At 39.4% G+C, this 26,950-nt stretch overlaps 1 protein-coding gene across 2 annotated transcripts in view; it reads right to left on the bottom strand.

Annotated features, from left to right (window-relative positions):
* IFTAP (intraflagellar transport associated protein) overlaps nt 1-26,950 on the bottom strand; it is a 382,637-nt gene that overhangs the window by 354,551 nt on the left and 1,136 nt on the right. For both annotated transcript variants that reach the window (XM_069091448.1, XM_069091447.1), the window contains exon 2: nt 22,448-22,489. The gene's annotated coding sequence lies outside the window, so the exon portion shown is untranslated. The remainder of the gene's footprint in view (nt 1-22,447; nt 22,490-26,950) is intronic.

Below are 26,950 nucleotides of genomic sequence, written 5' to 3'. Positions count from 1 at the left end.
GCAACAGCTTTATCTTAGGTCACCTCTGTAGGAAATGGTGATGGTCCATGTCAATGTCTTTTGCTTTTTATCTGTTACCCATCATGCAGCATGAATGAATCAATTTGGCACTATTGCAACTGTATGGCTTTATTCCTTCTTCTTACTGATCTGACTGTATAACACAGCTGATAGGAGAATAACACAACAGTGACCAATTATTAGCAGTCTGTTAAAATACAGCCAATTTCATTTGTGTATGTGACACTGCTCAATGCTCAGCATGTCCACTTCTTAAATAAAGTATTCATGATATATAAGCATGATGCTTCTGATTGGTCTATAGTCCTTTGGTCTCTTTCATTTCTTAATCCCAAACTATATTCTCCAATTATTCCTTGCAATCTTCTGTATCAAGATTACTGAGTTTTAATGTATACTCATAGACAGGCAGCTAGACAAGTGACACAGTGAATAGAATACTGGGCCTGAAGTCAATATGGACTGAGGTCTTCTTCCAGCACCATCTGTCATATCTATTCTTACATCGGGGCAGCTAGGTGACATAATGGATAGAGTGCCAGGCCTGGAGTCAGTAAGATGCATCTTCCTGAGTTCAAATCTGATCTCAGACATTTACTAGCTGTGTGGCCCTGGGCAAGTCACTTAACCTCTGTTGTGTCTCAGTTTTCTCAAGTGCAAAATGAGGATCATCACAGCATCTACCTTACAGGGCTGTCTGTGTAAGGATCAAATGAGAGAATATTATAAAATACATAGCACAGTGCTTGGTACATAGTAGGTGCTTAATAAGTGCCTGTTCTTCCCCTCTCTTTTCTTTAATGATAATCTGTTTGAATCATGAACAGTGCAAAGTAAGATAACTAATTTTCCCATAAAATTATGTTTCTTATGGCCTTTGGGTATAAAATTGAAGCAACCTTCCCAACTCCTTTATTTCTCTCTGCAACAGGAATTTGTGAATCACAAACCTTCAAACTCCTTATATTTTCTTGCTTCAATTACAGTAATAAAGTCAATACTGTTACAATCTGATTTCTCTAATAGCATGTTGACATCATTGGTTGGTGGGCAAGGGTTTCACTTTTAGAGCACCAGCAATCATTTTTTTCTTCTCTGCTCACACAATCTATACTCCAGGAAAAATAGGTGGTAAGTAGCAGAGTCAGCATTTGAGCGCAAATCTGATTTTCCTGATCTGAAATTCAGTGCTCTTTCTACTGAACCAGGCTATCTTTGTGTTATCTCCCCTCTAGACGTATTAAGTTCCTTGATAACAAGAACTGCTTTTGCTTTTCATCTCAAATTCCTAGCAGAATAGTTAGCACATAGCACATATTTTTTACATGATTTTTGCATTAAATTGGAGTTTGTAGATGGTCTGACACCTTCCTCCCCCTCTATTCCACCACAACCACTACAGAACAAGAACACAGGCACAGAGGACTGAGGGAGACTGTGTGTTTTCCTTTGTTTCACAAGTCACCATGGTCAATGACTAATATCAGTTGGTAGTCTGTCTGCTGGAGATGAGCCTCTCCAAACCTGACTCGGCTGGCCTATAAGCAGCATCCATGTGTAATGTAATGCCAAGGAAAGGCAACTTCCCAAGGTTCAAAATACCAGTTGTAAGGGTTATGGGATTTAAAGATCTCCCATGCCCCATGGACGTGCTAACATAGCAGAGCAAGAGAAAGTGAAAAGCCGAGCTAACAGTCCTGCGGTTGGCAGTTGGTGGCGGTTGCCTTTTTTTTTTTTTTTGAGTTAGGACTCCTGCTGAGCACTGCTGGGGGCCGGAGCTGCTGGGAGCGTGCTCCCAGGACGCTGGGTGGTTGCTGTGAGTGGGGAGAGGAGGACCTTTGCCTGAGGTAGCCTGTTCTGTTTTAAAGGCTTGAAAATGTGAGTGCTTTCTACTTTATCTACCTGTGCCAATGTCATAACTACTCTGATGGCTTTCACTTTCTGGTTTTGGGACTCAGTCTTTTGGTATCTTAATAAATTTTCTAGTTTATTTCCCCAAATGGTAAACCTGACGTATTTTGTGATGGATAATTATATCAGCATATTTGTAATCTCTATAGGCATTGTGAATATGGCATTGCTGATACACCAGCATAGGTGCTCTCCATTTTATTCAGTGACCAACCAAGAACAGAGAAGATCAAAACATGACATCATTCCAAATACAGCATTTACTAAGTGTGATTAAATAATCTCCAAGTACTACCCCACCCCAGGACCTTCCATTCATTCAATCAATTACAAAGTCCCTGTTCTAAATACTACTCCACCCCTAGGCTGTACCTTCATTTAGTCCATCACAAAGCCCCTCTTCTCAAATGGAGATTAGTTTCCAATCTAAGTAAAGTACATTCATTTGTTCAACCATAGAACACAAAAAGGTCAAAAGTTCCCCACCCCTGGATCACAATTGAATCTACCCCAGTTACAACAAGTTTAAGCACAACACTGAATACCCAAATGGAGGTCTTTTCTTCATCTTGACAGGAGGCAAGTTCTCAGCAATCTTAGTTCCTGGGAAGACAAGGCTTAGCAAGGCTACAAGATACATTGCCAGTCTCTTCATTAATTCATCCTCTGTCTGCAGAACAGTCTTAGAACCCCTGAAAATATTAGCAAAACCCTCTCCCAGGATTTCTGTAAACATACAACAAGAAAATCCTCCTTCAGGGCTTCTGAACCAACAGAAAGGTTCCCAGACCCCTGCAACAACAGCACTGCCCTTCACCAGTGGACAGTATTCACTCTCTGTCTGCAGGACAGTCTCAGGAGCTCTTAACCAACAGCCAGGTTCCAGGACTTCTTCAGCAGGACTGTCTTTCACCGGTGGACAAATCTGGCAAAACAACATCAAAACAGACAGACAAAGTACCAGCAAAACAGCCATGTCTCCTCAGTCCTTGGCAGCTCTGGGGGCAGGTCTCAAAAGTCCAAGGCAATTCAAAGTGGCCCCCAGCAATCCCCTCAGTCTCTCTCTGCCTCCACGAGGGTGCTGCTTCCAAAAAGTTCTTCTGCCTCTCTTTTGTCTCTCCAAATCTACATCACCAGCTCCTCCCAGTTCAGGACTCTCTTTTTACATCAACAAGTCCATCCCACAGGTGGGATTAACAAGCTCTGGGTTTTAACACAATCAATTTGAAAACCAAGCCAATACAGGGGAATCTTTATATTCCATTACAATCACACCATGGTCTCTCATCCAGATCATACCTTGGTCTTTCCAATTTGGTAGAACCTGACAGAGTTTACAATCTGCTACAAAAGCCTTGGAGGTGACAGGACCACCTCCATACCATGATGAGGAAATGGAATAGGGCTTCAGTCAAGCATGGCATGAAATTAAAAAAAGAAAAACAAAATGCTCACCAAGGATGGTCGACTCTAATGGAGGATCCTTGTGTAAAGTCCAAACAAAAAAGACTTCCTATTGATAATGAGATCCTCCAAATGCTGTGGATTACATTGTGCTGATTATATCAAGTTTCAGGATACTAAAAAGTCTCCCCACTAATGTCCTTGGTCACTCAAAAGGGATTGACCAAGCAATCTACGTGGGGAAAAAACAGGATGAAAAATATGTAATACCCAAATAATGATGTTCAATGGACTAGGCAGTCCATTGAGTTAATCCAATATTACATTTGTCTTGGACAAAGAAAGCAGAGGGACAGTGAACTGTGCCCCGAAATGACAAGGAGAAGGAGGGTAGGCTGTTTTGAATTTCAGAAACTATAGAGAGATTTCAATGATTGCCCTGCTGTTCCCTGACACAAAAGCTCATCTTTTTAACATCAATATTCTCCAAACCATGTTATCATTATGAAACATGATGCTAACATGAAACACCACAATCACTGAAGAATTAAAATCATCAGGCGGTGAGTCTAAGCATACTGCAGCTTATTACAATCATGATTTACATGTCAGAAGTAACATAAAAGACATCAGGAAGAAAATAAACAATCCAGAATGGAAGTGGGCCAGTTATATAACATGGACAGCAATAACGGACCCAATATATCCTAGGACAACAGTGGTATCCATGAACCACTGAAAAGCACAGAAGTGGTTTCTAACTTTGAGGACATGAACCTCAAAAGGGCTAGTGAATAACTGTAAAAGTCCACAAATACACATGCAAAACCATAAATATAGGTAAGATTTTTCTAAATAAATGTAGATGCTATTCAAAGTATTAGTGAATTCTCAGAACCTTTTGGGTCATATACCTTCCAATTTGGTAGAACCTGACAGAGTTTGTGGTCCACTAGGAAAGCCTTAGGGGTCACAAGATCATCTACCTACTATGATGAGGAAATGGAGTAGGGCTTCAGGCAAGCATGGCATGAAATTAAAAAATATGTATGCTCACCAAGGATAGTCAATGCATAGTAATAGTACAACTACTATCATGTGGTGGGGGAAGGCAATCTGCAAGTTTTTTTTTTCACATTAAAAGGGGACTGTTATATCTGAAAACAGTGGCAATTATTGCTATCTAGGCAGGTCTCTGGCACATTGGATAGATTTTCCAGAGAACTCAGAAAGGATCATGGATAAGAACAGCACAGTCTGAGAAGGCATGGGTGGCTGGAGGCTTGTTCCAGCAGAGGAAGATCACATCAGAGATGTCACAAATCGATCAAAGGAAGAATTTCAGTCATTTTTCAGTTGGGGGATCCTTTCCTGATCCCATTTGGTGTTTTCTAGGCAAAGATACTAGAGTAGCTTGCCATTTCCTTCTCCAGTGGATTAAGACAAATAGAAGTTGAGTGACTTCAGAGTCACAAAGTTAGTGTCTGAGGACAGATTTGACCTCGGCCTAACATTCTATCCACCACACCACCAAGCTGCCCTGAAGTAAGAATAGGTGTAACAAACTGTGCTGAAAGAAAGTTTATAATCGACTTAATTATTTAGGGAGAGAGTTTCACTACTGTAGCAGGGTCACTTGGATAATCCTTTATGGGACTACAGAAATCAGAACAAGTTTATATTAAAAGAAAAGCAAAAAAAAAAAGATAAAGGAAGGGAGAATAAAAAGATGAAATTAGAAGGAAAAAACAGGGCACAGATCAGTGACAAAGCAAGATCAATTGTGCAAGCAAAGTTCTAAGGACCTCAAATTATCCAAAATTTTAAATAACAGCAATTTCCATTAATATAGTACCTGACAAAGTACTTTTCTCAAAACAAATCTATGAGATAGGTTTTATTGTTGTTGTTATTCTTGTTTTGCAAATGAGAAAATTAAGAGGTTAGGTAACTTGCCTATGGTCACATAACTAAGTACCGGTAGCAGAATTTGAACTCGGGTCTCCAGATTCTATACCCAGTCTTTTTTTCCACTGTCCTCTGCTGACTCTGTGGTCCTAGAGTTCAGCTCATTTTTAACCTTCTTCAGAAAGCTGGGGGAAGGAAAACAAAACTAGCCTATAAAATTATATGGCTAAACAGAAACTTTCTTTCTTATTGAAAAATGTGCTTTCCTTTCCTGTTCATCCATCCAAATAATAATAATTAAGTTTCTCGAGGCTATCATTCATTAAGTCTTACTGATCATCAGCAGACTGTATAAAATCCATTTTATTTCCAAAAAAAACATATAGTCTTCCTCCCAGCTGTTTCAACCAAACCAGAAGTGTCTGCATCAAATCCCCAAGTTAGATCAGCTGAATATTAGTGTGATTTCAATTACACAGTTATTAATTCCATTAAAGAAAGAAAAATAGTTAAGCATTGGAGCTTCCTCTTGAAAAATTAAAAATAAAAAACTCTCTTGAGTCCAAAGAACCTGAATTATGTGACTATAAAACAAAATCTTGTAAAAATCCATTATCTTTTAATTAAATAGATTAAAATACTTGAACTTCTGAAATACCAGAGGTATGTGTAATCTGCATCAAATAAACCTACAATACCCCTAGCTAAAACTCCCCTTTAGCAAATTTAGAAATCACCACTGTCAAAGTCATATACATTCTGCATTTGGTCCACATTGCACACATTTAATTCACATTCTTTTTTTTTTTTTTTGCCTTTTGGAGAGCAATTGGGGTTAACTTGCCCAAAGTTACACGGCTACTATTTTTATGTGGGTGTTAAGTGTCTCAGGCCAGAACCGAACATGGGTCCTCCCGACTCCAGGGCTGGCGCTTTACTCACTGCGCCACCTAGCCACCCTTAATTCACATTCAAACTCATCTCAGTGGCAAATGAAGAGGGCTCTCGCCACTGTTATGATGAAATGTTTGAAGGACTTAAAACCACTCTGGACCCTGACTCAGCCTCAGGACTGTGTGAGCCCCTAACTGTGATCCCTCAATGGCAAGTCAGTCACTATCAGACACTGCCTGCAGGAGGGCTGAGCAGCAAGTGCGAATGGAAGGCCAGGCTGCACACCCAGAGTTAGGGTTGTTCCCCATTCCCCAACTTCTATAACCCATCAAAAGCCAAGCGAAGCAGGTGGCATTGATCAGGAATACACAGAAGCAGGCTTCTAAGCAGGTGGCCTCTGATTAACTCACTTTTAAGAAGCAAATTTTGGAGGAAGTGTTCTCTCAAATAACATTGGTCTTTTCAGTAGTAGTAATTGTGGCCATTAAGCTAAGAACCAAGATTCTGGAGGTGAATTCCTCAGAGAGTAAGAAAACAAATATTCAAATCTAGGTACTGTTTTTAACCATGGGGTAGGAAGGCTTCATTGGAAGTCCTCTGGTATATCTAGCTGCCTACAATTGTACCTGGGACCTTGGCAGAAAAACTGTTTTGTTGTTGTTGTTTTTTAATCTCCCAGGGAAGAATACTATGGTTAAGAAAAAGTATTTATCTCCTATCATAGCAAATGAGCTATTATCAAAAATATAACGAAGACATCTGGTCCCAAGATGGCAGAGTGAAGAAGTAACCCTCTGAAGCCCTCCTGAATTCTCCAAACCACCATAAAACCACCTCAGAACTGGTCTAGGAGCAGGGAAATTGTTCACCAGACCTGCAGGAAGGGTCTGTCTCAATGGGGTGGTAGAGGAGTAAGGCTCAAGGGCAGCAGCAGGAACAGCAGCCAGCTTCACAGCAAGAGGCCTACAGCAAGACTCCAAGGGTGGGGCAATCCACAGGTGAGACCCGCCCCACCCCAGCACAAGCCACCAAATAGGCCTTGACCCCACTGCTGATCAGTAGTGAAGCCTTTCCTGGGGTGGACCAACAGCAAGACCCCACCCCTAGGACCTACCAGCAGAGAGACACTTTCCATAGAAAGTAAGCATCAGGACCACACACCTGGAGAATGCATAGGCCAACAGGGAGGTCCCACTCCCCAGTGGGAGCCAGAAGGAACACCTACCCTCCAGAGAAAGCAAGAAGCTAAGCCTTAAAGCCTAGGGAAAGTCAGCAATAAGACCCAGAGGGCCAGTACAAAAAGCTTAAGACAGTGTAGGGCCAGAACCCAACTCTCATATAAAAACACCAAGTGTCAAACACACACACACACACACACACACACACACACACAGATCAAAAAGCAAAAAAAAAAAACACTTGACTATAGAAAGTTACTATAGTAATAGGGAGGATCAAGGCATAAACTTAGAGGAGGGCAATAGTGTCAAAATGGCTACATGTAAAGTCCCAAAGAAAAATGTAATTTGGTCTCAGGCTCAAAAAAATTCCTGGAATACCTTTAAAAGGGTTGTTAAAAGCAAACTTAAGAAGTAGAAAAAATTGGAAAAAGATAGTAATGCAAGAGAATCACGAAAAGAGTTAATAGCATAGGAAAGATATACAAAAAATTTACCAAGGAAAATAACTTCCTAAAAAATATAATTGGTCAAATGGAAAAAGGAGTACAAAAGTTTACTGAAGAAATTAATGCCTTAAAAATTAGAATTGAACAAGTGAAAACTAATGATTTATGAGACATCAAGATATGATGAAACAAAATCAAATAAGTAAAAAAAATAGAAGAAAATGTGAAATTTCTCATTGGAATAAACAACTGACTGAGAATAGATCTAGGAGAGAAAATATAAGAATTATTGGACTGCCTTAACGTCATGATTCCCCCCTCCCCCAAAGGGGGGGAATAAAAAGCCTGGACAACATTTTTCAAGAAATTAGCAAAGAAAACTGCCCTGATATATTGAGACCAGAGGGTAAAATAGAAAGTGAAAGAATCCACCAATCACCACCTGAAAGAAATACCCAAATGAAAACTCTCAGGAATGCCACAACCAAATTTTAGAGCTCACAGATCAAGGATGAAGTATTGTAAGCAGTCAAAAGGACACAATTCAAGTATTGTGGAACTACAGTCAGGATTTGGCAGCTTCTACCAGAGAACTTGGAATATGATATACCAGAAGGCAAACGAGTTAGAATTACAACCAAGAATCACCTACCCAGCAAAACTGAATATAATCTTGGGGGGTGGGGGGGGGATATTTAATGAAACAGAAGACTTCCAAGCATTTCTAATTAAAAGACAAGAGGTGAATAAAAAATTTGGCCTCTAAATATAAGACTCATGAGAAACATTAAAAGGTAAGAAAAAAGAAACAAGAAAGAGAAAACATAAATTCAGTAAGGTTAAAACTTTATATTTCTATATGGCAAGATATTTGTAACTTAACAACTTTACTACTATCAGAGCAATTAGAAAGCGTATATGTAGACAGAGGGTGTGGATATAAGGTGACTTTAATAGGATGATACCCCCCCAAAAAAAATAAAGGGTTGAGAAAGAAAATTGCACTGGAAGAATAAGGGGGGAGTAAATGGGGTAAATTATCCCACAAAAAAGAGGAAGGATAGAGCTATTATAATGGACAAGAAGATGGAGGGTAGGGAGACAAAACTTAAAACTTATTCTCATCAAAATTGGCTCAAAGAGGAAATAACATTCATACTCAATTGGATATAAAAAACTATCTTACCCTATAAGGAAGTAAAAAGGGACAAGGAAAATAGAAGACGGGGAGTAGGAGGAGATTAATAAAAGGGAGGGTTTACTGGGGGAAGGAAGTAAAAACATTTATGAAAGGGAAAGGTTGGGGGGGGTAAGAGGAGGGTGGTTTAAACAAGCAAAAAATAGCATGGAAGGAAATAAGCAGTTAGTTATCATTACCATAAAGGTGAAAGGGATGAACTCACCCACAAAACATAAGTTGACAGCAGAATGGATTAAAAATCAAAATCCTACAATATGTTGTTTACAAGAAATACTTTTGAGGCAGAGAGATACACACAGGGTAAAGGTAAGGGACTGGAGCAGAATCTATTATGCTTCGGCTAAAGTAAAAAAAAAAAAGCTGGGGTAGCAATCATAATCTCAAAGCAAAAGCAAAAATAGATCTAATTAAAAGAGATTTTTTAAAAGGAAACAATGTCTTGCTGAAAGGTACTATAGACAATGAAGTCATCAATGCCATATGTTTGGTACAGAACCTAAGTTTTTGAAGAAGTTGAATGAGTTACAGAAGGAAATACCTACTAAAACTATACTAGCAGGGGACCTCAAATTTCCCTTCTCAGAACTAGATAAATCTACCAAAAAATAAATAAGAAAGAAGTTAAGGAGGTGGATAAAATTCTGGAAAAGTTAGATATGATATATCTCTGGAGAAAATCGAATGGGAATTGAAAGGAACATTTTTTTTTCTCAGCAGTACATGGCACCTACACAAAAACTGATCATGTATTGGAACATAAAAAACTCACAACCAAATGCAGAAAAGCAGAAATAGTAAATGCATCCTTTTAAGATCATAATGCAATAAAAATTACATTCAATTATGGAAATCAAAAGAGAAATAAAAATTAATTGGAAATTAAATAATCTAATCCTAAAAAACAAGTGGGTCAAAGAATAAATCACAGAAACAGTTGATAATCAATCTCCTTAAGGAAAATGATGAGACAACATACTAAAATTTAGGTGATGCAGTCAAAGCAGTAGTAAGAAGAAATTTCGTATCTCTAATCGCTTATATCAATAAAATAAAGAAAAGAACAGATCAATTAACTGGGCATGTGTAAGGGTTATGGGATTTAAAGATCTTCCATGCCCCATTGGACTTGCTGACGTGGCAGGAAGGGGCGGAGCAAGAGGAAGCAGAAGCCAAGCTAGAGTTCCTGCGGTGGCTAGCAGTGGCAGCGACAGCGGCAGCAGCAGCAGCAGAGGCAGCGGCAGCCCGAAGCCCTTTTTGAGTCAGCCAGAATTTCTGCTAAGGACTCCTGCTGAGGACTGCCAGGGGCCAGAGCTGCTGGGAGCGCGCTTCCCGGACGCTGGGTGGTTGCTGTGAGTGGGGAGAGGAGGATCTTTGCCTGAGGTAGCCTGTTCTGTTTTAAAGGCTTGAGAATGTGGGTGCTTTCTACTTTATCTACCTGTGCCAATTTCATAACTACTCTGATGGCTTTCACTTTCTGGTTTTGGGACTCAGTCTTTTGGTATCTTAATAAATTTTCTAGCTTATTCCCCCATATGGCAAGCATGATGTATTTTGTGATGGATAATTATATCAGCATATCTGTAATTTCCATAGGCATTGTGAATATGGCATTGCTGATACAGCATGTAACTAAAAAAACTAAAATAATAATAATAATTTTTAAATCCCCAGTTAAATACCAAATTAGAAATCCCAAAAATCAAAGGAAAGAGTAATAAAATTGAAAGAAAGCCATTGAACTAACAAATACAACTAGAAGAAGTTGGTTTTATGAAAATACCAATAAAATAAACTTTGGTTAATTTGATTAATTTTTTAAAAAGGAAAGAAAACCAAATTACTAGTATCAGAAATGAAAGGGTTGAATTTATCACCAATGAAGAGGAAATTAAGACAATTGTTAGGAGCTATTTTGCCCAATTATATGACAAAAAATTTGACAATCTAAATGAAATGAATGAATGTCTACAAAAATATCTATTATCCAAATTAACAAAAGACAAAATAAAATACTTAACTCATTTTAAGAAAAAGAAAGAACAATTAATCCCAATATTATAAAAACTATTTGGAAAAAGAGGCAAAGAAGGACTCCTACAAAATTCATTTTACAATACAAATATGGTGCTGACATCCAAAGTAGGAAGAGCCAAAACAGCGAAAATTATAGACCAATTTCCTAAATGAATATTGATGCAAAAATTTTAAATAGAATACTATAAAAGAGTTACAAGAATATATCATAAGTATCATACACAATAACCAGATAGGATTTATGACTGGTTCAATATTAGGAAAACTATCAGTATAATTGACCATATCAATAACAAAATCAACAGAAATCATATGATTATCTCAATAGATACAGAAAAAGCCTTTGACAAAATGCAGCACCCATTCCTATTAAAAAACACTAGAAAGCACAAGAATAAATGGAGCTTACCTTAAAACAAGAAATATTTATATAAAAATATCAGCAAGCATTATCTGTACTGGGGATATGGTAGAAACTTTCCCAATACAATCACAGGTGTAGCAAGGATGTCCACTATCACCAATGTTATTTGATATTGTACTAGAAATGTTAACTATAGTAATAAAAGAAAAAGAAATTAAAGAAATTACAATTGGCAATGAGGAAACAAAACTATCACTCTTTGCAGATATGATGTCATACTTAAAAACTACTTGAACAAAGTTACAGGGTAGAAAATAAACCCACATAAATCATCAGCATTTCTATGTATCATGAACAAAGTCCAGTAGCATGGGAAAGAGAAATTCTATTTAAAATAACTATAGACAATATAAAATACTTGTGAGTCTATCTGTCAAGACAAACCCCAGAACTATATGAACATAACTATAAAACACTTTTCACACAAATAAAGTCAGATCTAAACAACTGGAAAAATATTAATTACTCACAGTAGGCCAAGCCAACATAATAAAAATGACAATTCTACCTAAGGTAATCTATTTATTCAGTGCAATACCAATAACACTATCAAAAAAATTATTTTGGAGCAGCTAGGTGGCATAGTGAATAGAGAACTGGCCCTGGACTCAGAAGGACCTGAGTTCAAATCTGCCCTCAGATACTTAACACAAAAACTAGCCGTGTGAACTTGGGCAAGTCACTTAACCCCAACTGCCCTCAAAAAAAAAAGGCAAAAAAATATATTTTGTAGATCAAGAAAACATAATAACAAAATTAATCTGGATGAACAAAGGCTCAAGGATATCAAGGGAATCACTGAAAAAAATGTGAAAGAAGATGGGCTAGCCATACCAAATCTCAACTGTATTATAAAGAGATACTTATCAAAACAATCTGGTACTGGCTAAGAAATGGAGTGGTGGATCAGTGGAATATATTAGGTACAAATTATATTATAGCAAATGACCATACCAATCTAGTATATGATAAACCCAAAGATTCAAGCTTTTAGAACAAAAATTCATTATTTGACAAAAACTGCTGGGAAAACAGTAATGGCAGAAACTAGGTATAGACGAACATCTCACACTGTATACTAAGATAAGGTCAAAATGGGTATATAATTTACACATAAAGAGTGATACCATAAGCAAATTAAGAGAGCATGGAATAGTCTATCTGTCATATTTATGGATAAGGGAAGGATTTAGAACCAAAAAAGAGAAAGAGAGCATTATAAAATGTAAAATAGATCATTTTAATTATATAAAATTTAAAAGTTTTTGCACAAAGCCAATGCAACCAAAATTATAAGGAAAGCAGAGACAAGGGGGAAATTTTGCAACAAGTATCTCTGACAAAGGCTCCATCTCTCAAATATAGAGAGAACTGAGTCAAATTTATAAAAATATAAGTCATTCCCCAATTAATAAATGATCAAAGAATATGAACGGGCAGTTTTCAGACAAAAAAAATCAAAGCTACCTGTAGTCATATAAAAAAATGCTCTAAATCACTACTGATCAGAGAAATGCACTTTAAAACAACTCAGAGGCACCACCTTATATGTATCAGAGTAGCTACTATGACAAAAAAAAGGGGGGGGGAAATGTTGGATGTTGGAGAGGATGTAGGAAAACTAGATCACTAATGAACTGCTGTGGAAGTTGTGAACTGGTCCAATCACTGCAGAGGGCAATTTGGAACTATGTCCAAAGGGCTATAAAACTGTGCATACCTTTTGATCCAGCAGTATCACTGCTAGGTCTATATCCCAAAGACATCCCAAAAAAGGGGAAAGAAACTATCTGTACAAAAATATTTATAGCAGTTCTTTTTGTGGCTGCTAAGAATTGAAAATGAAAGGGATGCCCATCAATTGGAGAATGGTTAAACAAGCTGTGGTATATGATCGTAAAGGAATATTATCATGCTATAAGAAATAACAAGCAGGATGATTTCAGAAAAACCTAGAAAGGCTAACATGAACTGATGCATAGTGAAGGGAACAGAACCATGAGAACATTGTACAGAGTAACAGCAATATTGTTTGATGAGTAACTGTGAATAACTTAGCTATTCTCAGCAATATAACGATCTAAGACAATTCCAAAGGATTAACAATGAAGCATACTATCCCCTTCCAGAGAAAGAACTGATATTGATTGAATACAGACTGAAGCATGCTATTTTTCACTTTCTTTCTCTTATTATTCGATTCTTCTTATACAAAATGACTAATATGGAAATGTTTTACATAATTGCACATGTAAAACCTATATCTCTGACTGCTTAGCATCTCGGGGAGGGGAAAGGGAAGGGAGGGACAAAAGGAGGGATAGAACTTGGAACTCAAAACTTAAGTAAAAATGTTATAGAAAAATATATCATGAAAATGTATATTAGAAATAGTTTAATAAGTAAAATCAAGCTTATCATCTTTTGTAAAAATGATATGATGTATGCGTAAGTTTTGAGTGATTTTACTGTGTCTGAACATTTTATAGAATTTAAATTTTTTAAGAAGTAAAATTCTAAAAGTTTAAAACAGATTGGTTTCAATATTTTCTTTTTGCAGTTTTGATTCCACTTTTTCAATGTGTCAAAAACACAGTTTCACTTTGCCAACATTTTCTCCATTTTCAAAGGGTGGAAAGACAAGTTTTCTCCCTCTGGAAAAGAAATTTCAATCACCACTGCAAAACTGCCCTAGAGTTTGGGTTTCATCTTCATTTTCAAGTATCATTTTTAGTCTAACTTTAAAGCAGAGATCAAGGAATCTTTTAGCGAAAGATCATTCTAGTCATTCTGGTCAGATGGTTACATTTAATTAATTGTTTTAAATGAAATTGGCACATCAACTGTCACCTTTTCACCTCTTAACCAATCCATCACAATAATTAGAAATTCCCTCTCTCTTAGTAATTCCCTTCATTTCCTACTTCCTCCTTTTGCCAGTTTCAGAAGGTTCTCATGGTAATAATCATTCATTCAACAAGCCAAACTATCTCCCTTTCCAATCTCAGTTATGTTATTTCCTGATAGGTCAGGTACTTGTTAACAGAGAGCAATGATTCAATTTTCTAGGCTTATCCTAAAATATTGCGAAAAACTTCCACCAATTCTGTTTTTAGATGCTTTTATTGACTCACTGGGCAATACTAAGTCTTAAAATGATAGAATCTTAGCCTTGGAAGGTACCTTAGAGGTCATCGAGTCTAACATTTCTCCCAATGAAAGAATATATTCTACTCAAACATCCTCGGCTGAAGTCCATCTCTTTTCGAACACTTGTAGTGATACAGAGATCACTAGTTTGTGACACAACCCATTCCACTGCTGGACTGCCTTGACTGTTGGAAAGGTCTTTGCCTTTCTAGAGTCTAGAGGAAGCCCAACTCTGCCTTTCTAGAACTTGCACTCCCTGGTCCTAATTCTGCCTTCTGAAGTCACATGTAATCAGCCAATACTCCCTCTTCCACATCACAACACTGCAAATATCTGAAGAAAACTACGTTTCCCCTGAGTCTGCTTTTCAAGGCCTAACATCCCTAATTTCCTCAATCCAGTCATTAAACACAGTCATTTCCAGACCCCTCAAAATTCTGACTCTCTCTATATATTTTCTCTAGCTTGCTAAATTCCACTTCAAATAGAAGGTGCAATACCAGTCACCACATCCCAGCTGTGGTTGGACCAGTGCAGAAGAAAGTTGGGCTGTTACCTCTCTTGATCTGTGTGTTGTTATTGAAGTGACTTTGTTAGCAGCCACACCACACATGCTGGCTCATACAGAGTTAGTGATCAACTGCAGTCTCCAGAGATTTTCCACATGAGCTAAGTGGTCTTGTCAAAAGTACTTACACGGCTGAAAGTTTTAACTTAAATGCAGAATTTTACATTTATTCCTGTTGAAGTTCATCTTGTTGTTTATTTAAACTGCTTCTCTATTTGTAAAGTAGAAAAAATCCTTGCAAGTTTTGCAGATACTTTGCTGTTGCTAAGATAATTTAATGAAAGACACTTCCCTATTCTTTTCCACTCACTCGCTATGTAACCTGCCCAGTGAAAGTCAATTCACATCCTTGGGCCTCCTTCTATAAAACAAAGAGGATACACTCAGTAATATCCAAAGTCCCTTCCATAGTTCTGGTTTCTTGTTACTGATTCTCTTCCCTTTTATTGTCATTGCCTCATCAAGTTGGATGGGCAACCACACATCATTTGTAGAGATATTGAGCAAGTCCATTTCTACACAGTGTGTATACGGGTTATGTCCATAGATACACATAATGCAGTAAGAATACAAATCCCATTCTGCCTGGAAGGATAACTAATGACTGTGATTTCACTACCAGTAACTTATTTAGAAACAGTGCTATCGCCAATGGACAATGTGGGTACTCTCTGCAAAGGTGCCCATCACAACCCATGCACATTCCCTCATTCTGTGTGACTGCTGTCTATATCTTCCCACAAATCTTCTACAGGAGTCCCAGCATTGTGTGAATACCCATCAACTTCTCTTGGCTCTCACCACAGGACTGACTGGCTCACCTTTTCTGCTCAGTTTTCTCTGATGACATCCTCTCTGCAGCTTTCCTTTCATAACTGTTTGTAGGTAACTTGTTGTGGCCTACTGCGTTAGCCTTTGGTGAGATTCAATTTTAATTCTTTGGACACCTTCAAAGGCTTAGCCACACAGCAAGAATACTAGAAGAGTACTTCTGTTTAAAAAGACAGTCTCTCCCTATCCCAGTGTAATGGGAATGTAAATTTTAAAGATCTTCCCCTGCCCCTAGGCTAAAGTACACCTGGAGCCTGGGGTGGAAGGCATGTTTTTCAGTAGATACTTCTTGATTGGCCAGTGAGTCAATAAGGTTGTTACATTCTCTGAGCCAGGAGAAGGCTATATAAACCCTGATGTGGAGCTTTGTTTTGGGGGGCTCACTTTGAGAAGTGTTCTGTGATTTCATCTGGATTCTGGGAAGCCATTGTTGAGAGCCCCCCCTCGGCTTTGAAAAACCCAGATGTTGAAACCCAGATGTTGATTTGGTATGGATGTAATGGTTGGACGGTTTGGAAATCTGTCTGCTTGACCTGTTTCTTGATAATAATGTCTGTATATTCTGAAGTTCTGGGTGCTGACCATTTTCCCCTGAACTAGGTAAACGATACATAGTTGACTGATATGTATATATAGTATATATGTATATGTATATATAGCATATATATATACTATATACATATATATGTATATAGTAAGCTTGTTAACCCATTTTGAGTTGCTTTCCTTTAACATAGCAGATCCAAGAACCTGTGGTGTCAGCAACTCCTGGGGATGCTTGGGGTGCTTGCTGCTACACCCAGGGAAAGCTTAGGGTCACTACATAATTTTCTCAAATATCTTGGACCCAGAGATATGGTCCAGAGCTGCCCATGAAAGATGTATGTAGACAATTCATTACTTAAGTCTAAGTCTAGAATTAAGTAAAAGGAGATCAAGTTGAGTCTTATTTGGAAAACTCATATCGTTTTCAAAGATCCAAAATTCTCCCTGCCAAAAAGGAAAAAAAAAAGCCATCCTTTTAACACAAATATTTTCTTGGCAATGTTATTTCACTGTAAATAACGGAAGATTACAATCTCAGAAGAATCAAAATTACAAGTAGCTCAAAAGGTAACAGAAAAATGTATGGTGAGCATAAAGATACTGCAACATATTACTAAGGGGGGTTAGTATGTGAGAAGTAATAGAAAAGACAGCACTGAGGACATATATCACTCAAAAGGAGGGGGACTGATCATGCCACAGAAATGACAAACAAATCAGTGGACATGGTCAGTATCCCTAAAATAGTAAATGAATCCCAGGAAGCCTCCAATTCCAGGGGGATATCCTCTCTGAGGGATTTCAGAAAAGTTATGGACAAAAATGATCAAAGAAGCTGTGAAGAGGCTAAAATATGACCTGGGAAAAGGGAGCGTCCTCACTGGTGACATCAGGTTCCACCCAAGGATCAAAGGATGTCAGCATATCACCTTGCTCTAAGCTTTCCAAGTACACACAGATGCAAAGATTTTTCTTCTACCTTTGGGATTATATTTAGTCCCATTCTAAAAATGTTCACTTGCTTCTGATTTAAGACAAGGGTACAGAAATACGTTACAGAAAGAATTTGAATTCTGATCTGCCTGAAAACAGGGGGAAGAAAATATACCTTATGACTATGATTTCCCTATTGGTGACTTATTCAGAAACGCTGAATCAGGCAGGAAAAGAAGAGTCAAGATAATTCTGATCGTATGTAACCACAACCAGAAGGTGCCTGTGTGGCTACCTTTTCCCATTCCTCTGATGTCTTTAGAGGCCCACACTATGTCCAACACTTCCTTTCTAACTCTCCCAAGGCCCTACTAAGCTACGATTCCATACCCAGTGGGCAATGGCATTTTGCGGACTGACCACTTCTCTTCTTGGTGTTACACATCTTGGTGTATATATCAGCGGGGTAACCTGCCTGCCTTTGATCAGGGCAATTCTAAAATTCGCTAACACACAGTGAGGTGGCATATGCACTGACTTTGGAGTCACATATCCGAGCCTGAGTCTTGGGTGACATTCAATGACTCTTCATCTCTCAGGGCCTCATCTTCCTAATATATACAACAAAAGGGTCAGACAATCTAAGTTACTTTCCTTCCTGCTCTGAATTCTACGATCCTACATTTTTGCTAAAGCCTAACTTCCCTGGAATGCAACTACTGTGCTCCATGCTGAGGAACTGACTGAACCTGTCTCTAGCTATTTAGGTATTACTAAAATCTACAATCTCAGAAACTAGTCAATAGCTGCTAATCATTTCTATTCTGTGCTATTTAATTTGTGTTGATGAATTCAGACCATGGGACACCTAGTATGCCAATTCTTTGATATTCCTCATTTGAATTCCTCATTATGCTTTCTTCTTGAAATCAATCATGGCTCTTCACATGCCAATGTAAATAGTGTAAAAAAGATCCTGTGGAATCTATTTTGCCACCAAACCAAAAAGGCAATCTGGAAGAAATATCTGGAATAGATATCTCCATTTTTAAAGGTATGGGCAAATATTCTAATCAATAGAAACCATATTCCAGCTGATCTGTGATTTCACCAGCCTACCCATGCAAATTGTAACCCACATAGGCAACTTTCTCCCACTGTAAAATTCTTGTTCATATCTCTCCATAAATCCTCCATTAAGGACGCAGCCCACATGACAGAGACCTTGCTCTGGACATTTTAACAAGGCAGCATTGATGCTATGTGTTGTCCCCTCGTCTTCACTACATGGCTGGCCGACTTCGTTTCTCCTGTTACTCATCCTTTAGGATGACATTCATGTTGTTTCTGGAAACCAATCAGTATTCATCACTGACACTGATTCTCAAAGAAAACTAGAGTGTGCTATGCTGATTCTTCACTCTGGCTTACTTGTCCTTTGACCACATGTAAATTACTGGCCTCCAGCTGCTAAGGGTACTAAAACTAGATATAAGCCCCTTTTCATTAGGTCCTCAAACAAAAAATCCATCGGAAATGCACATCTAAATTATCAGGATCTCAACTCATTCTCCCATTCTCCACAGCAACTTCCAAACCTTTTCACCACCCCTACCCCCAAGCTTCCCATGGTTCACCCTGCTCCATTCTTTCATCTGAGAACATTGTGTCTTACTGTACAGAAAAAATTGAGGCCACTCACTATAAGCTCCCTCTTCTCCATCCTTCCTCATCTCCTATCACTCAGATGCCTTCTGACGCTCTTTCCTGCACCCTTGTCTCAGATGATAAACTGGCCTTTTTACTTACCAAGGCTAACCCTCCTACTTGTTCAAGCCAACCCATTCCATCCCATCCCCTCCAGGAAATGGCCCCCTCTGTCATCTCCACTCTTTTACTTACTTTCAATCTCTCATTGTCTACTGCTTGATGCCCTATTGCCTACAAATGTGCCCATGTCTTTCCTCTCCTGAAAAAAACTCACTCAACCTCTCCATCCCTACTAAATATCATCCTATTTCTCTTCTGCCCTTTGTAGCTAAACTCCTCAGAAAGGCCATATACATTAGGTGCCTCCATCTTCTCTCCTTTCGTTCTATTCTGACTTATAATCATTCCACCAAAAATACTGTCTCCAAAATTATTAATGATTTCTTAGTTGCCAAATCCAATGGCCTTTTCTCAGTTCTCATTCTCCTTTGACAGTGTTGATCACTCTCTCCTCAAATGCCTCTTCTCTCTAGGTTTTTAGGATACCACTCTCCTGATTCTCCTATCACTCTAACTGCTCTTTCTCTCTCCTTTTCTGGATCTTCCTCCAAATCATGCCCTCTAACCATAAGTGTCCCTCAAGATTCTGTCCTTGGCCTTCTTCTCTCCTCCCATACTTCTTCACTTGGTGATCTCATCAGAAGGGACTTAATTATCTATTATTATCTATATTAATATTTAACTATCTCTGCTGATGATTCCCAAATCTACCTTTCCTGCCCCAATCCCTCTGCTGACCTTCAATCCTGCATCTCCAACTGCCTTTCAGACATCTTGAACTGGCTATCTAGTAGACATCTTTAAGTTAGTATGTCCAAAACAGACCTCATGATCTTTCTCCCTAACTGCACCTTCCCACCCACCCCCAACCCTACCTACTGTAGAGGACACCACCATCCCCCCAGCTCCTCAGGCTCACAACCTTGGAGTCACTCCTCATGATCTCTCACTCCCCAAATCCGAGCTGTTGCCAAGGCCTGTCAGCTTCACCTGTTGAGCATCTCAAACACATCCCCTTCTCTCCTCTGGTGCTGACACCACCCTGGCACAGGCCCTCATCTCCTCATGCCTCCATTAGTGCAATAGCTGGGGGGGGGAAGGGTCTGCCTGCCTCAAGTCTCTCCCTACTCCAGTCCTTCCTCCATTTAGCCACTAAGGTGATTTTCCTAAAGCTCAGGACCAATCATGTCATACCCTCACCTCAATAACCTCCAGTGGCTCCCTATTACCTCCAGGATCAAAAATAAAATGTTCTGTTGAGCATTCAAAGTCCTTCCTACCCAGCCCCCTCCTACCTTTCCAGTCTTCTTACACCTTACTCCCCAAAACACACTCTTCAATCCAGTGCCACTGGCCTCCTCGCTGTTCCGTGAACAAGCCTCTCCATCTCTTGGTTCTGGCTGTTCTCTCTGGCTGGCCCCTGTCCCTGGAAGGCTTTCCTCCCTCCACTCTGACTACTGACCTCCCCAGCTTCTTTTAAGTCCCAACTAAAATCCCACCTTACACAGAAAGCCTTCCCCACACTTCTCAATTCCAGTGCCTTCCCTCTCCTAATTATTTCCTATTATATCCTGGATATACAAAGGATATATATCCTTTGAATACATTTGTTTGCACATTGTCTCTCCATCAGACTGTAAGTTATTTGAGGGCAAGGACCATCTTTTGTTTCTTTTTGTATTAGCATAGCACCTGGCCCATAGCAGTTGTTTAATAAATGTTTACTGATTGATTGACTGAAGTCTCTGCTTCAGGAGGAAGTATTCACATTTGAAAAAACTTTAGTTTGTTGTTATTATTCTCTAAAATGTTTTTTTTTTAATTCATATGCCAAAGGAACACATCTTCACAAGCCCAAACTGAATCCTCCACCCCCCCACCACCATCCTTCCCTGCTCTCTGACTAGTCATGAAACAGTTAAATTTTGAATATACACCATATACCCTGTTGAGTATCTTCCTGAACCATCTGAAGAGGGGGAGGGGGGAAACGGTCACAGCCAGTTACCCACATTCGAAGAGTGTTCATTAGAACATCTGTAAGTACACACACTCTCTCACTGTCAGCTTTCTGCTGCACCGGCCCCAGTGTGCAGGCAAAGAATCTTCCCAAAGTGCTGACATTTTAATCCTGGTTTAGACGCAAAGATTTCAGGGAGGGGGAAGCAGCCCCTCTGGCGCTCAGGTAGGTCCAATCCATTCATTTTTACCAAATCTAAAGCTGGGGGCCACTTCATAAACTTTGGGGGAAATTATAATGCCACACTTCAGAAGCTTATTCATTTCAAGTGTACTGGGTGTCCAGATGGGGAAGGGATAATGAAGAATTGGGAAGCTGGGTTGCTTTTCTGGCTCAGCACACTGCGGGAATTTAATCCCTGTGCCTTTGGAAAGCTGTGTATTAATCTTAGTGCACAAATGCTTCCCTGGCAGAACTGTCAGAAAGAAAAACTAATCCCAGTTTTACTGCTAGCAAAAATCAAATAATGTATGCATCAAACCTGATTAACCTTGCAAGATGGTGTTAATTCATACACTAAATGCCTGCAGTTACATAAAGTTATCTGCTATTAAGGGGAAATCTGAAAACATGTGCAATACTGACCAATCAAATCTGATCTTAATCCAGAGTCCAGTACCTTCTTCAAGAAGGAAAAAATCAGGGGGGAGGAGGAAGGAAGACTGATGTGAGAAACTACAAACCCAGACCTCATATTGCAGACTTGGTTTGAGTGTAATCTATGCTCTTGGCTTCAAAATGAATAAATGAAATTCTCCCACTGAGAAATGTTAGCATGGGGTTAGAAAAACCATAGAAGTGTAATGGTATGAGATTTCTGCCTTTTAGAAAAGCTCTTAAGTGTGTCCTCACTTTGAAATTTTGCTCAGTTGAAGAATAGTGCCTTGTTTAAAATTTGGCCCATTTTATTCTTTTTTAAAGAAAGATCATTGTTACATTATTTTTATTTCTAGTATTCATTTAAAAACCAAGGCATGGCAAATATATGAAACCCAAGGAAAATGCAAAACTGCCTAATTCAAGGAAAATACAATTGACCTAGTAAAGTGACACGTAACTAACCAAAAAAGAGGGCAAAATAATAAGTTGTATAGATGAAACATATTTGGTGATTTACATATGAGCATTTTAAATAGGGAGTATTTTTATAAAACTGAATAGGGAAATATTTGACGAGTGCTACAAAACACAAAAGGAAAGCTTACCTTATTTATTTATTTGTCATCTCAGCAACTATTCTGAGGCCCCTGCAATGACAATGAGGTCAGTTACCAACAGGGTATCAAAGGGATGGCAGGTCAAAAATTCACTACTGTCAAGTACTCATTTCCAAAGCTGCCAGGGAAATACGCAGTGACCCTAAGCTAGCAGGGATGAGGACAGTCTTACTTGACTCTTGTCCAAGAACAAATTTTTTATTTAATCAAAAATAATCACGTTTTCACATATGAGAGTCGAAGATCCCTATGACACTCAAAAGCTGAAGCCAACTGGTTAAAATGGAAACTTGTTTTTAAAAGCCTTACTGAACAGAAACCATACTGCTCCATAGTGTCGGCATCACCCATGGGATCTGGAAGCCCTTCCCCATGCAAAGTTTGTTTTCTAACCTAATAGAGCCCTCCCAGGTGGTAGAAACAAGTAGCCTCTGGCTTCTTTGCGGCCTGTGCCCCAGAGCTAAGCAGCTAGAAGAGAATGATGGAAATACTGTTGATCACGTATGTGTTCCAGTTTGTGAAACCGAGGGCCAGTAATAATTCCTTCCTGTTATTATGAATTCATAGCCAGCACCTTCTTAATTACATGACTGTCTTCTCTTCTTGTGCCAGGATAAGCCAATGGTAAATAAATCTGCCTGCTAGGACTAATATATAAGTAAAAAAACAAAAAATACCTGTATTTTCCAAGGAAAAAGAAAACCAAGGTTTTTTTGTTTTGTTTTGTTTTTGCATTAAAAAAAAAACCCTTCTTATAGATCACTTCTAGTCCTATTACTGTCTAAGGGACCAAGACTATTATCAATTAATTCCCCCTTGGGGAATTCGGAAGAGAGGATGTTTAAAGGTCATTCCTCTGTCCAAAACCTTTATACAAAGAAGATTTAATAAGATACAATATGGAGCACTGATTCTAGGTAGAAGCACCAACCACTCCTTGAAAATAACTACACATTAGGTTTAGGGAAACATCTACATGTTTCAAGGATACGTGGGTAATGAACTGATCACAGAATCAGACTCCAAGAGTTTGGAAGAACCCTTTGAAATTACGTCACTTGAACCTTCCTCATTAAAGGAATTCCTGATCCTCCAGTCCCTGGGAGCCAAGTGGTACCAAGGACTGAGGAGAACGGACTTAAGAGGAAGGCACTAAACTGTGTTATTTGAATTGACCTCAGGATTTAATTCAAGCACATTTAAGCCCCTTCCTATTTGTAAGGCCTATGCTAGGCACTAAGGATAGGAAGTGAAAAGCAACATGCAATCTGCTTACAATCCAGAGGGGAGGATACATGGTGCCCCATCAGGTGTGATACAAAGAGGAACGTGACCAGGACGAGGGAGAGAGTGAAACAAAAGTTCGAGGAAAACTGAGGGAGCCATGATCTCTTCTAGTGAGGATTTCGGGGAGGCTGTGGCCCCTGAGTTTGGCTACAGAAGAGAAGGCCTTCCACAAGAAGAGAAGAGGAGGGAGCAGGCCCTAAGCAGGCAGGACAAAGTAGCCTATACAAAGACACAGTTATAAACGGCCGGTTAAACGGGGGCATGGAGTGTGTGACCGGGAGTAGCGTCAAATAAGGTAGACTGAAGCTAGCCTGTAAAGTCTTAATAATGGCTAATAATAGCTAACATTTCTGTGATGCCTTAGGTTTGCAAAGTGCTTTGTATATGTGATTGCATTCGAACATCACAACAATCCTATTATTATCCCCATTTTACAGGAGAGGAAACTGAGGCTCAGAGAGCTCAAGTGACTTGCCCAGAGTCCCACAGCTGGTTAAGTGACAGAGCCAAGATTCAAATCCAGGTCTTTCTAATTCCCAGTCTCATCACCCACTGCACCTAGCTGCCTCCCTTTAAAGGCCAAAGTAAGGAATTTAACCTTTGTCTTAGGAACAAAGGGGAGTCACTGAAGGTGACTCATCCTACCCCTAACCTGTCCTGTTTAACCCAGAAGGTTAAAAATCCACACCCGATAACCAGTTGTCCCAGTTTCTTAAGCTTAGTAATCACCTGTCAGCGTTAAGACCATCATCCTCCAAGTGTGACAAGTTATTATACACTAAGAGCATCACTTGTGACAGGTTCAGATGTAGAGATTTAGTAGCATATTAAAAAAGGGCCCAATAAATCCAAGGCATGCTTCCCTGCTCCATTCTGACACTACTGTTTCTGTCTGTTTCTTGAACCTCTTGGCCTCAGTTTAAACAGGCGTGGTGCATAGCATCCAAAGACCCAATGTCCCTCTAAAGTTCATGTTCTAAAAAAGGTCTAATTATGCTTATTTTGCATGGTAAAGGATATTTAAGAAATGTGCTTATCACATTCCACCTTGAACCAGACTTGTCTGGGCATTTCAAACAAAAGATGTTATTTATCAGAGATAGATACAGGCATGTATGTGTACAGTTACACACATTTATATATGGGTAGGTATCTATATACATACATGTGTGTATATGCACATATACAGTGCTTCACAAACTTTAAAATGCCATAGGAGTTTTAGGTATTACCTGAATCTTCTTTGCCTTGTTGGATTTTTAAGTGCCTTTAGGAAAAAGACTGCGCTATTTTTCACGGCTGAAATAAGAAATACTAAAAGCTCAGTCGGTTTCAGGATGTCCTTGCCACATTGGCTTACAGACAGCATCTGCCTCCCTAACACTGCTCTGTCCTGATTTCTTTCTCATAGGACCATTTCTCCATCTCTTCTGTTGGGTCATCACCCATCTCCCTTCCTCAATCACAGGTGTCCCCAAGGCTCTGTTCTGTGCCTTCTTTTCTTCTCCCTGAACCCATCTCTCCTTGCTGACCTTACTTTATCATGGAGAAATACAAAAGACTACCCTTATCTATTTATCTAGCCATAATCCCACTCCTAGACCCCAATGTCATATCACCACCTCTACTCACATGTTCCCCCAGCATGTCGAACTTACTACTCAAAATGAAGGCCCCCAAAAATGTCATCTCTTTCAATCTTTCCTATTTCTCCAGGGAAGGGAGGTGAGTACCACCATCTTTTCAGTGAAGGTTTCCTAACATCAGTGTTATTCTGAACTATTTCCTTTCCCTCACTCCTCATTCCTTGTACCCACTCTGCTGGCAGGTCTTGTCAATTCTGCCTCCACAATTTCTCTTAGGTCCCCCCCTCTCTACCTCCCAGCTAGCTCAGGCCTTCGTCACCTCTCCCTTGGGCTTTCTGTGGGAGCTGCCTACTTGGTCCCCCTGCTTCCAGTCTCTTCCCTCTGACTCGTTGCCCACACAGCTGCCCAAATAATCTTCCAAAGGCCCAGGTCTGACCTTACCATGATCCAACTCAAAAAGTTTCAGTGCCTATTACCTCTGAATAAATTATAAAAATACAAGTTTCTCTGGCTGACATTTAAAGCCCCACATAATCTGACTGCAACCTACCCGTCCAGTCTTGTTCAGAATACTCCATTACACAGACTTGACAATCCCACCCAGATACTAGCCGTGCCCCAAACCTGACATCCCATCTCCTACCTCTGGGTGCTGACACAAGCCACCTCCCATACCTGACTCCTGGCCCTTCTCATTTCGGCCCCTTGTAATCAATGGCTTCCTGCAAGGATCTGATTCAGGGTCACCTCTTGCCAAGCCTTCCCAAATCCCTACTTCAAATTAACTTGCATTATACTTCTCCGTGTACTTGCTATATACGCCCAGTAGAATGCGTCTGTCTTTTTTGTTTTTGTTTTTAATGCTTAATAAATGTCTACTGAATTGAATTAGACTGGCACTCTCATATGTGAAAACATACATTTTATTAAATAACAATTTATTCTCAAAGAAGAAATAAAGACCCTTCTTCCCATCTCAGAAAGCTGGATAGTGAGCATAAGAGGTAGCGACTAAGCCCCACTCCCACTTTTTTTTTCCTATCTGTTCTTTGGAGAGAGAAGAGAAGAAAGGAGAGGGAGACTGGCTTTCTTTATAACAATAACTCAAATCAGCACTGAGTTTCTGTGTGATTTTTTTGTAGTGAAGAACTACAACCCCTATTTGAAAGGCAGAGAAATTGAGGCTCAGGGAGGGTCACCAGGGGGAAGCGTGGTAGCCACCCCTACCCTTTAGGTCAAAATGCTTCAAAGGCCTGAATCCGAGTCTGGCTTTGCCCTATCTAACTTTGGGTGGGTCTCTTTCTGCCTCAGTTTCTTCCAACATAAAATGAGAGGATTGTTTTTAGGGAGGAAAATGTGCACTTGTTAATATTTTGATAATTATGTGCCAACAGAACTGGTCTCTCTTACCATCCTCTGTGATTTATTTTCATGGATTTAAAAACATTCTGGGAAAGTTCAAAGGCTCCTCCTCCAAACTGTCACAGGCACAAAAAAGGGTGAGCGCCCCGGGACGGGCTGATGGCACTGACTCCGAGCTCAGACACGCAGTGCCCGACTGGGTGACTCTGTGGTCTGGCCAAAGGTCAGCACCGAGATCTGGAGCGAGCTCTAACAC

This window comes from Petaurus breviceps, unplaced genomic scaffold (genome assembly GCF_028583685.1).
Source record: "Petaurus breviceps papuanus isolate PSGF00001 unplaced genomic scaffold, PetGlider_PUasm1.0 188, whole genome shotgun sequence".
NCBI classification, from domain to species: Eukaryota; Metazoa; Chordata; class Mammalia; order Diprotodontia; family Petauridae; genus Petaurus; species Petaurus breviceps.
The sequence above is the reverse complement of the archived record's forward strand: the minus strand, read 5'-3'. Positions and strand labels throughout refer to the sequence as shown.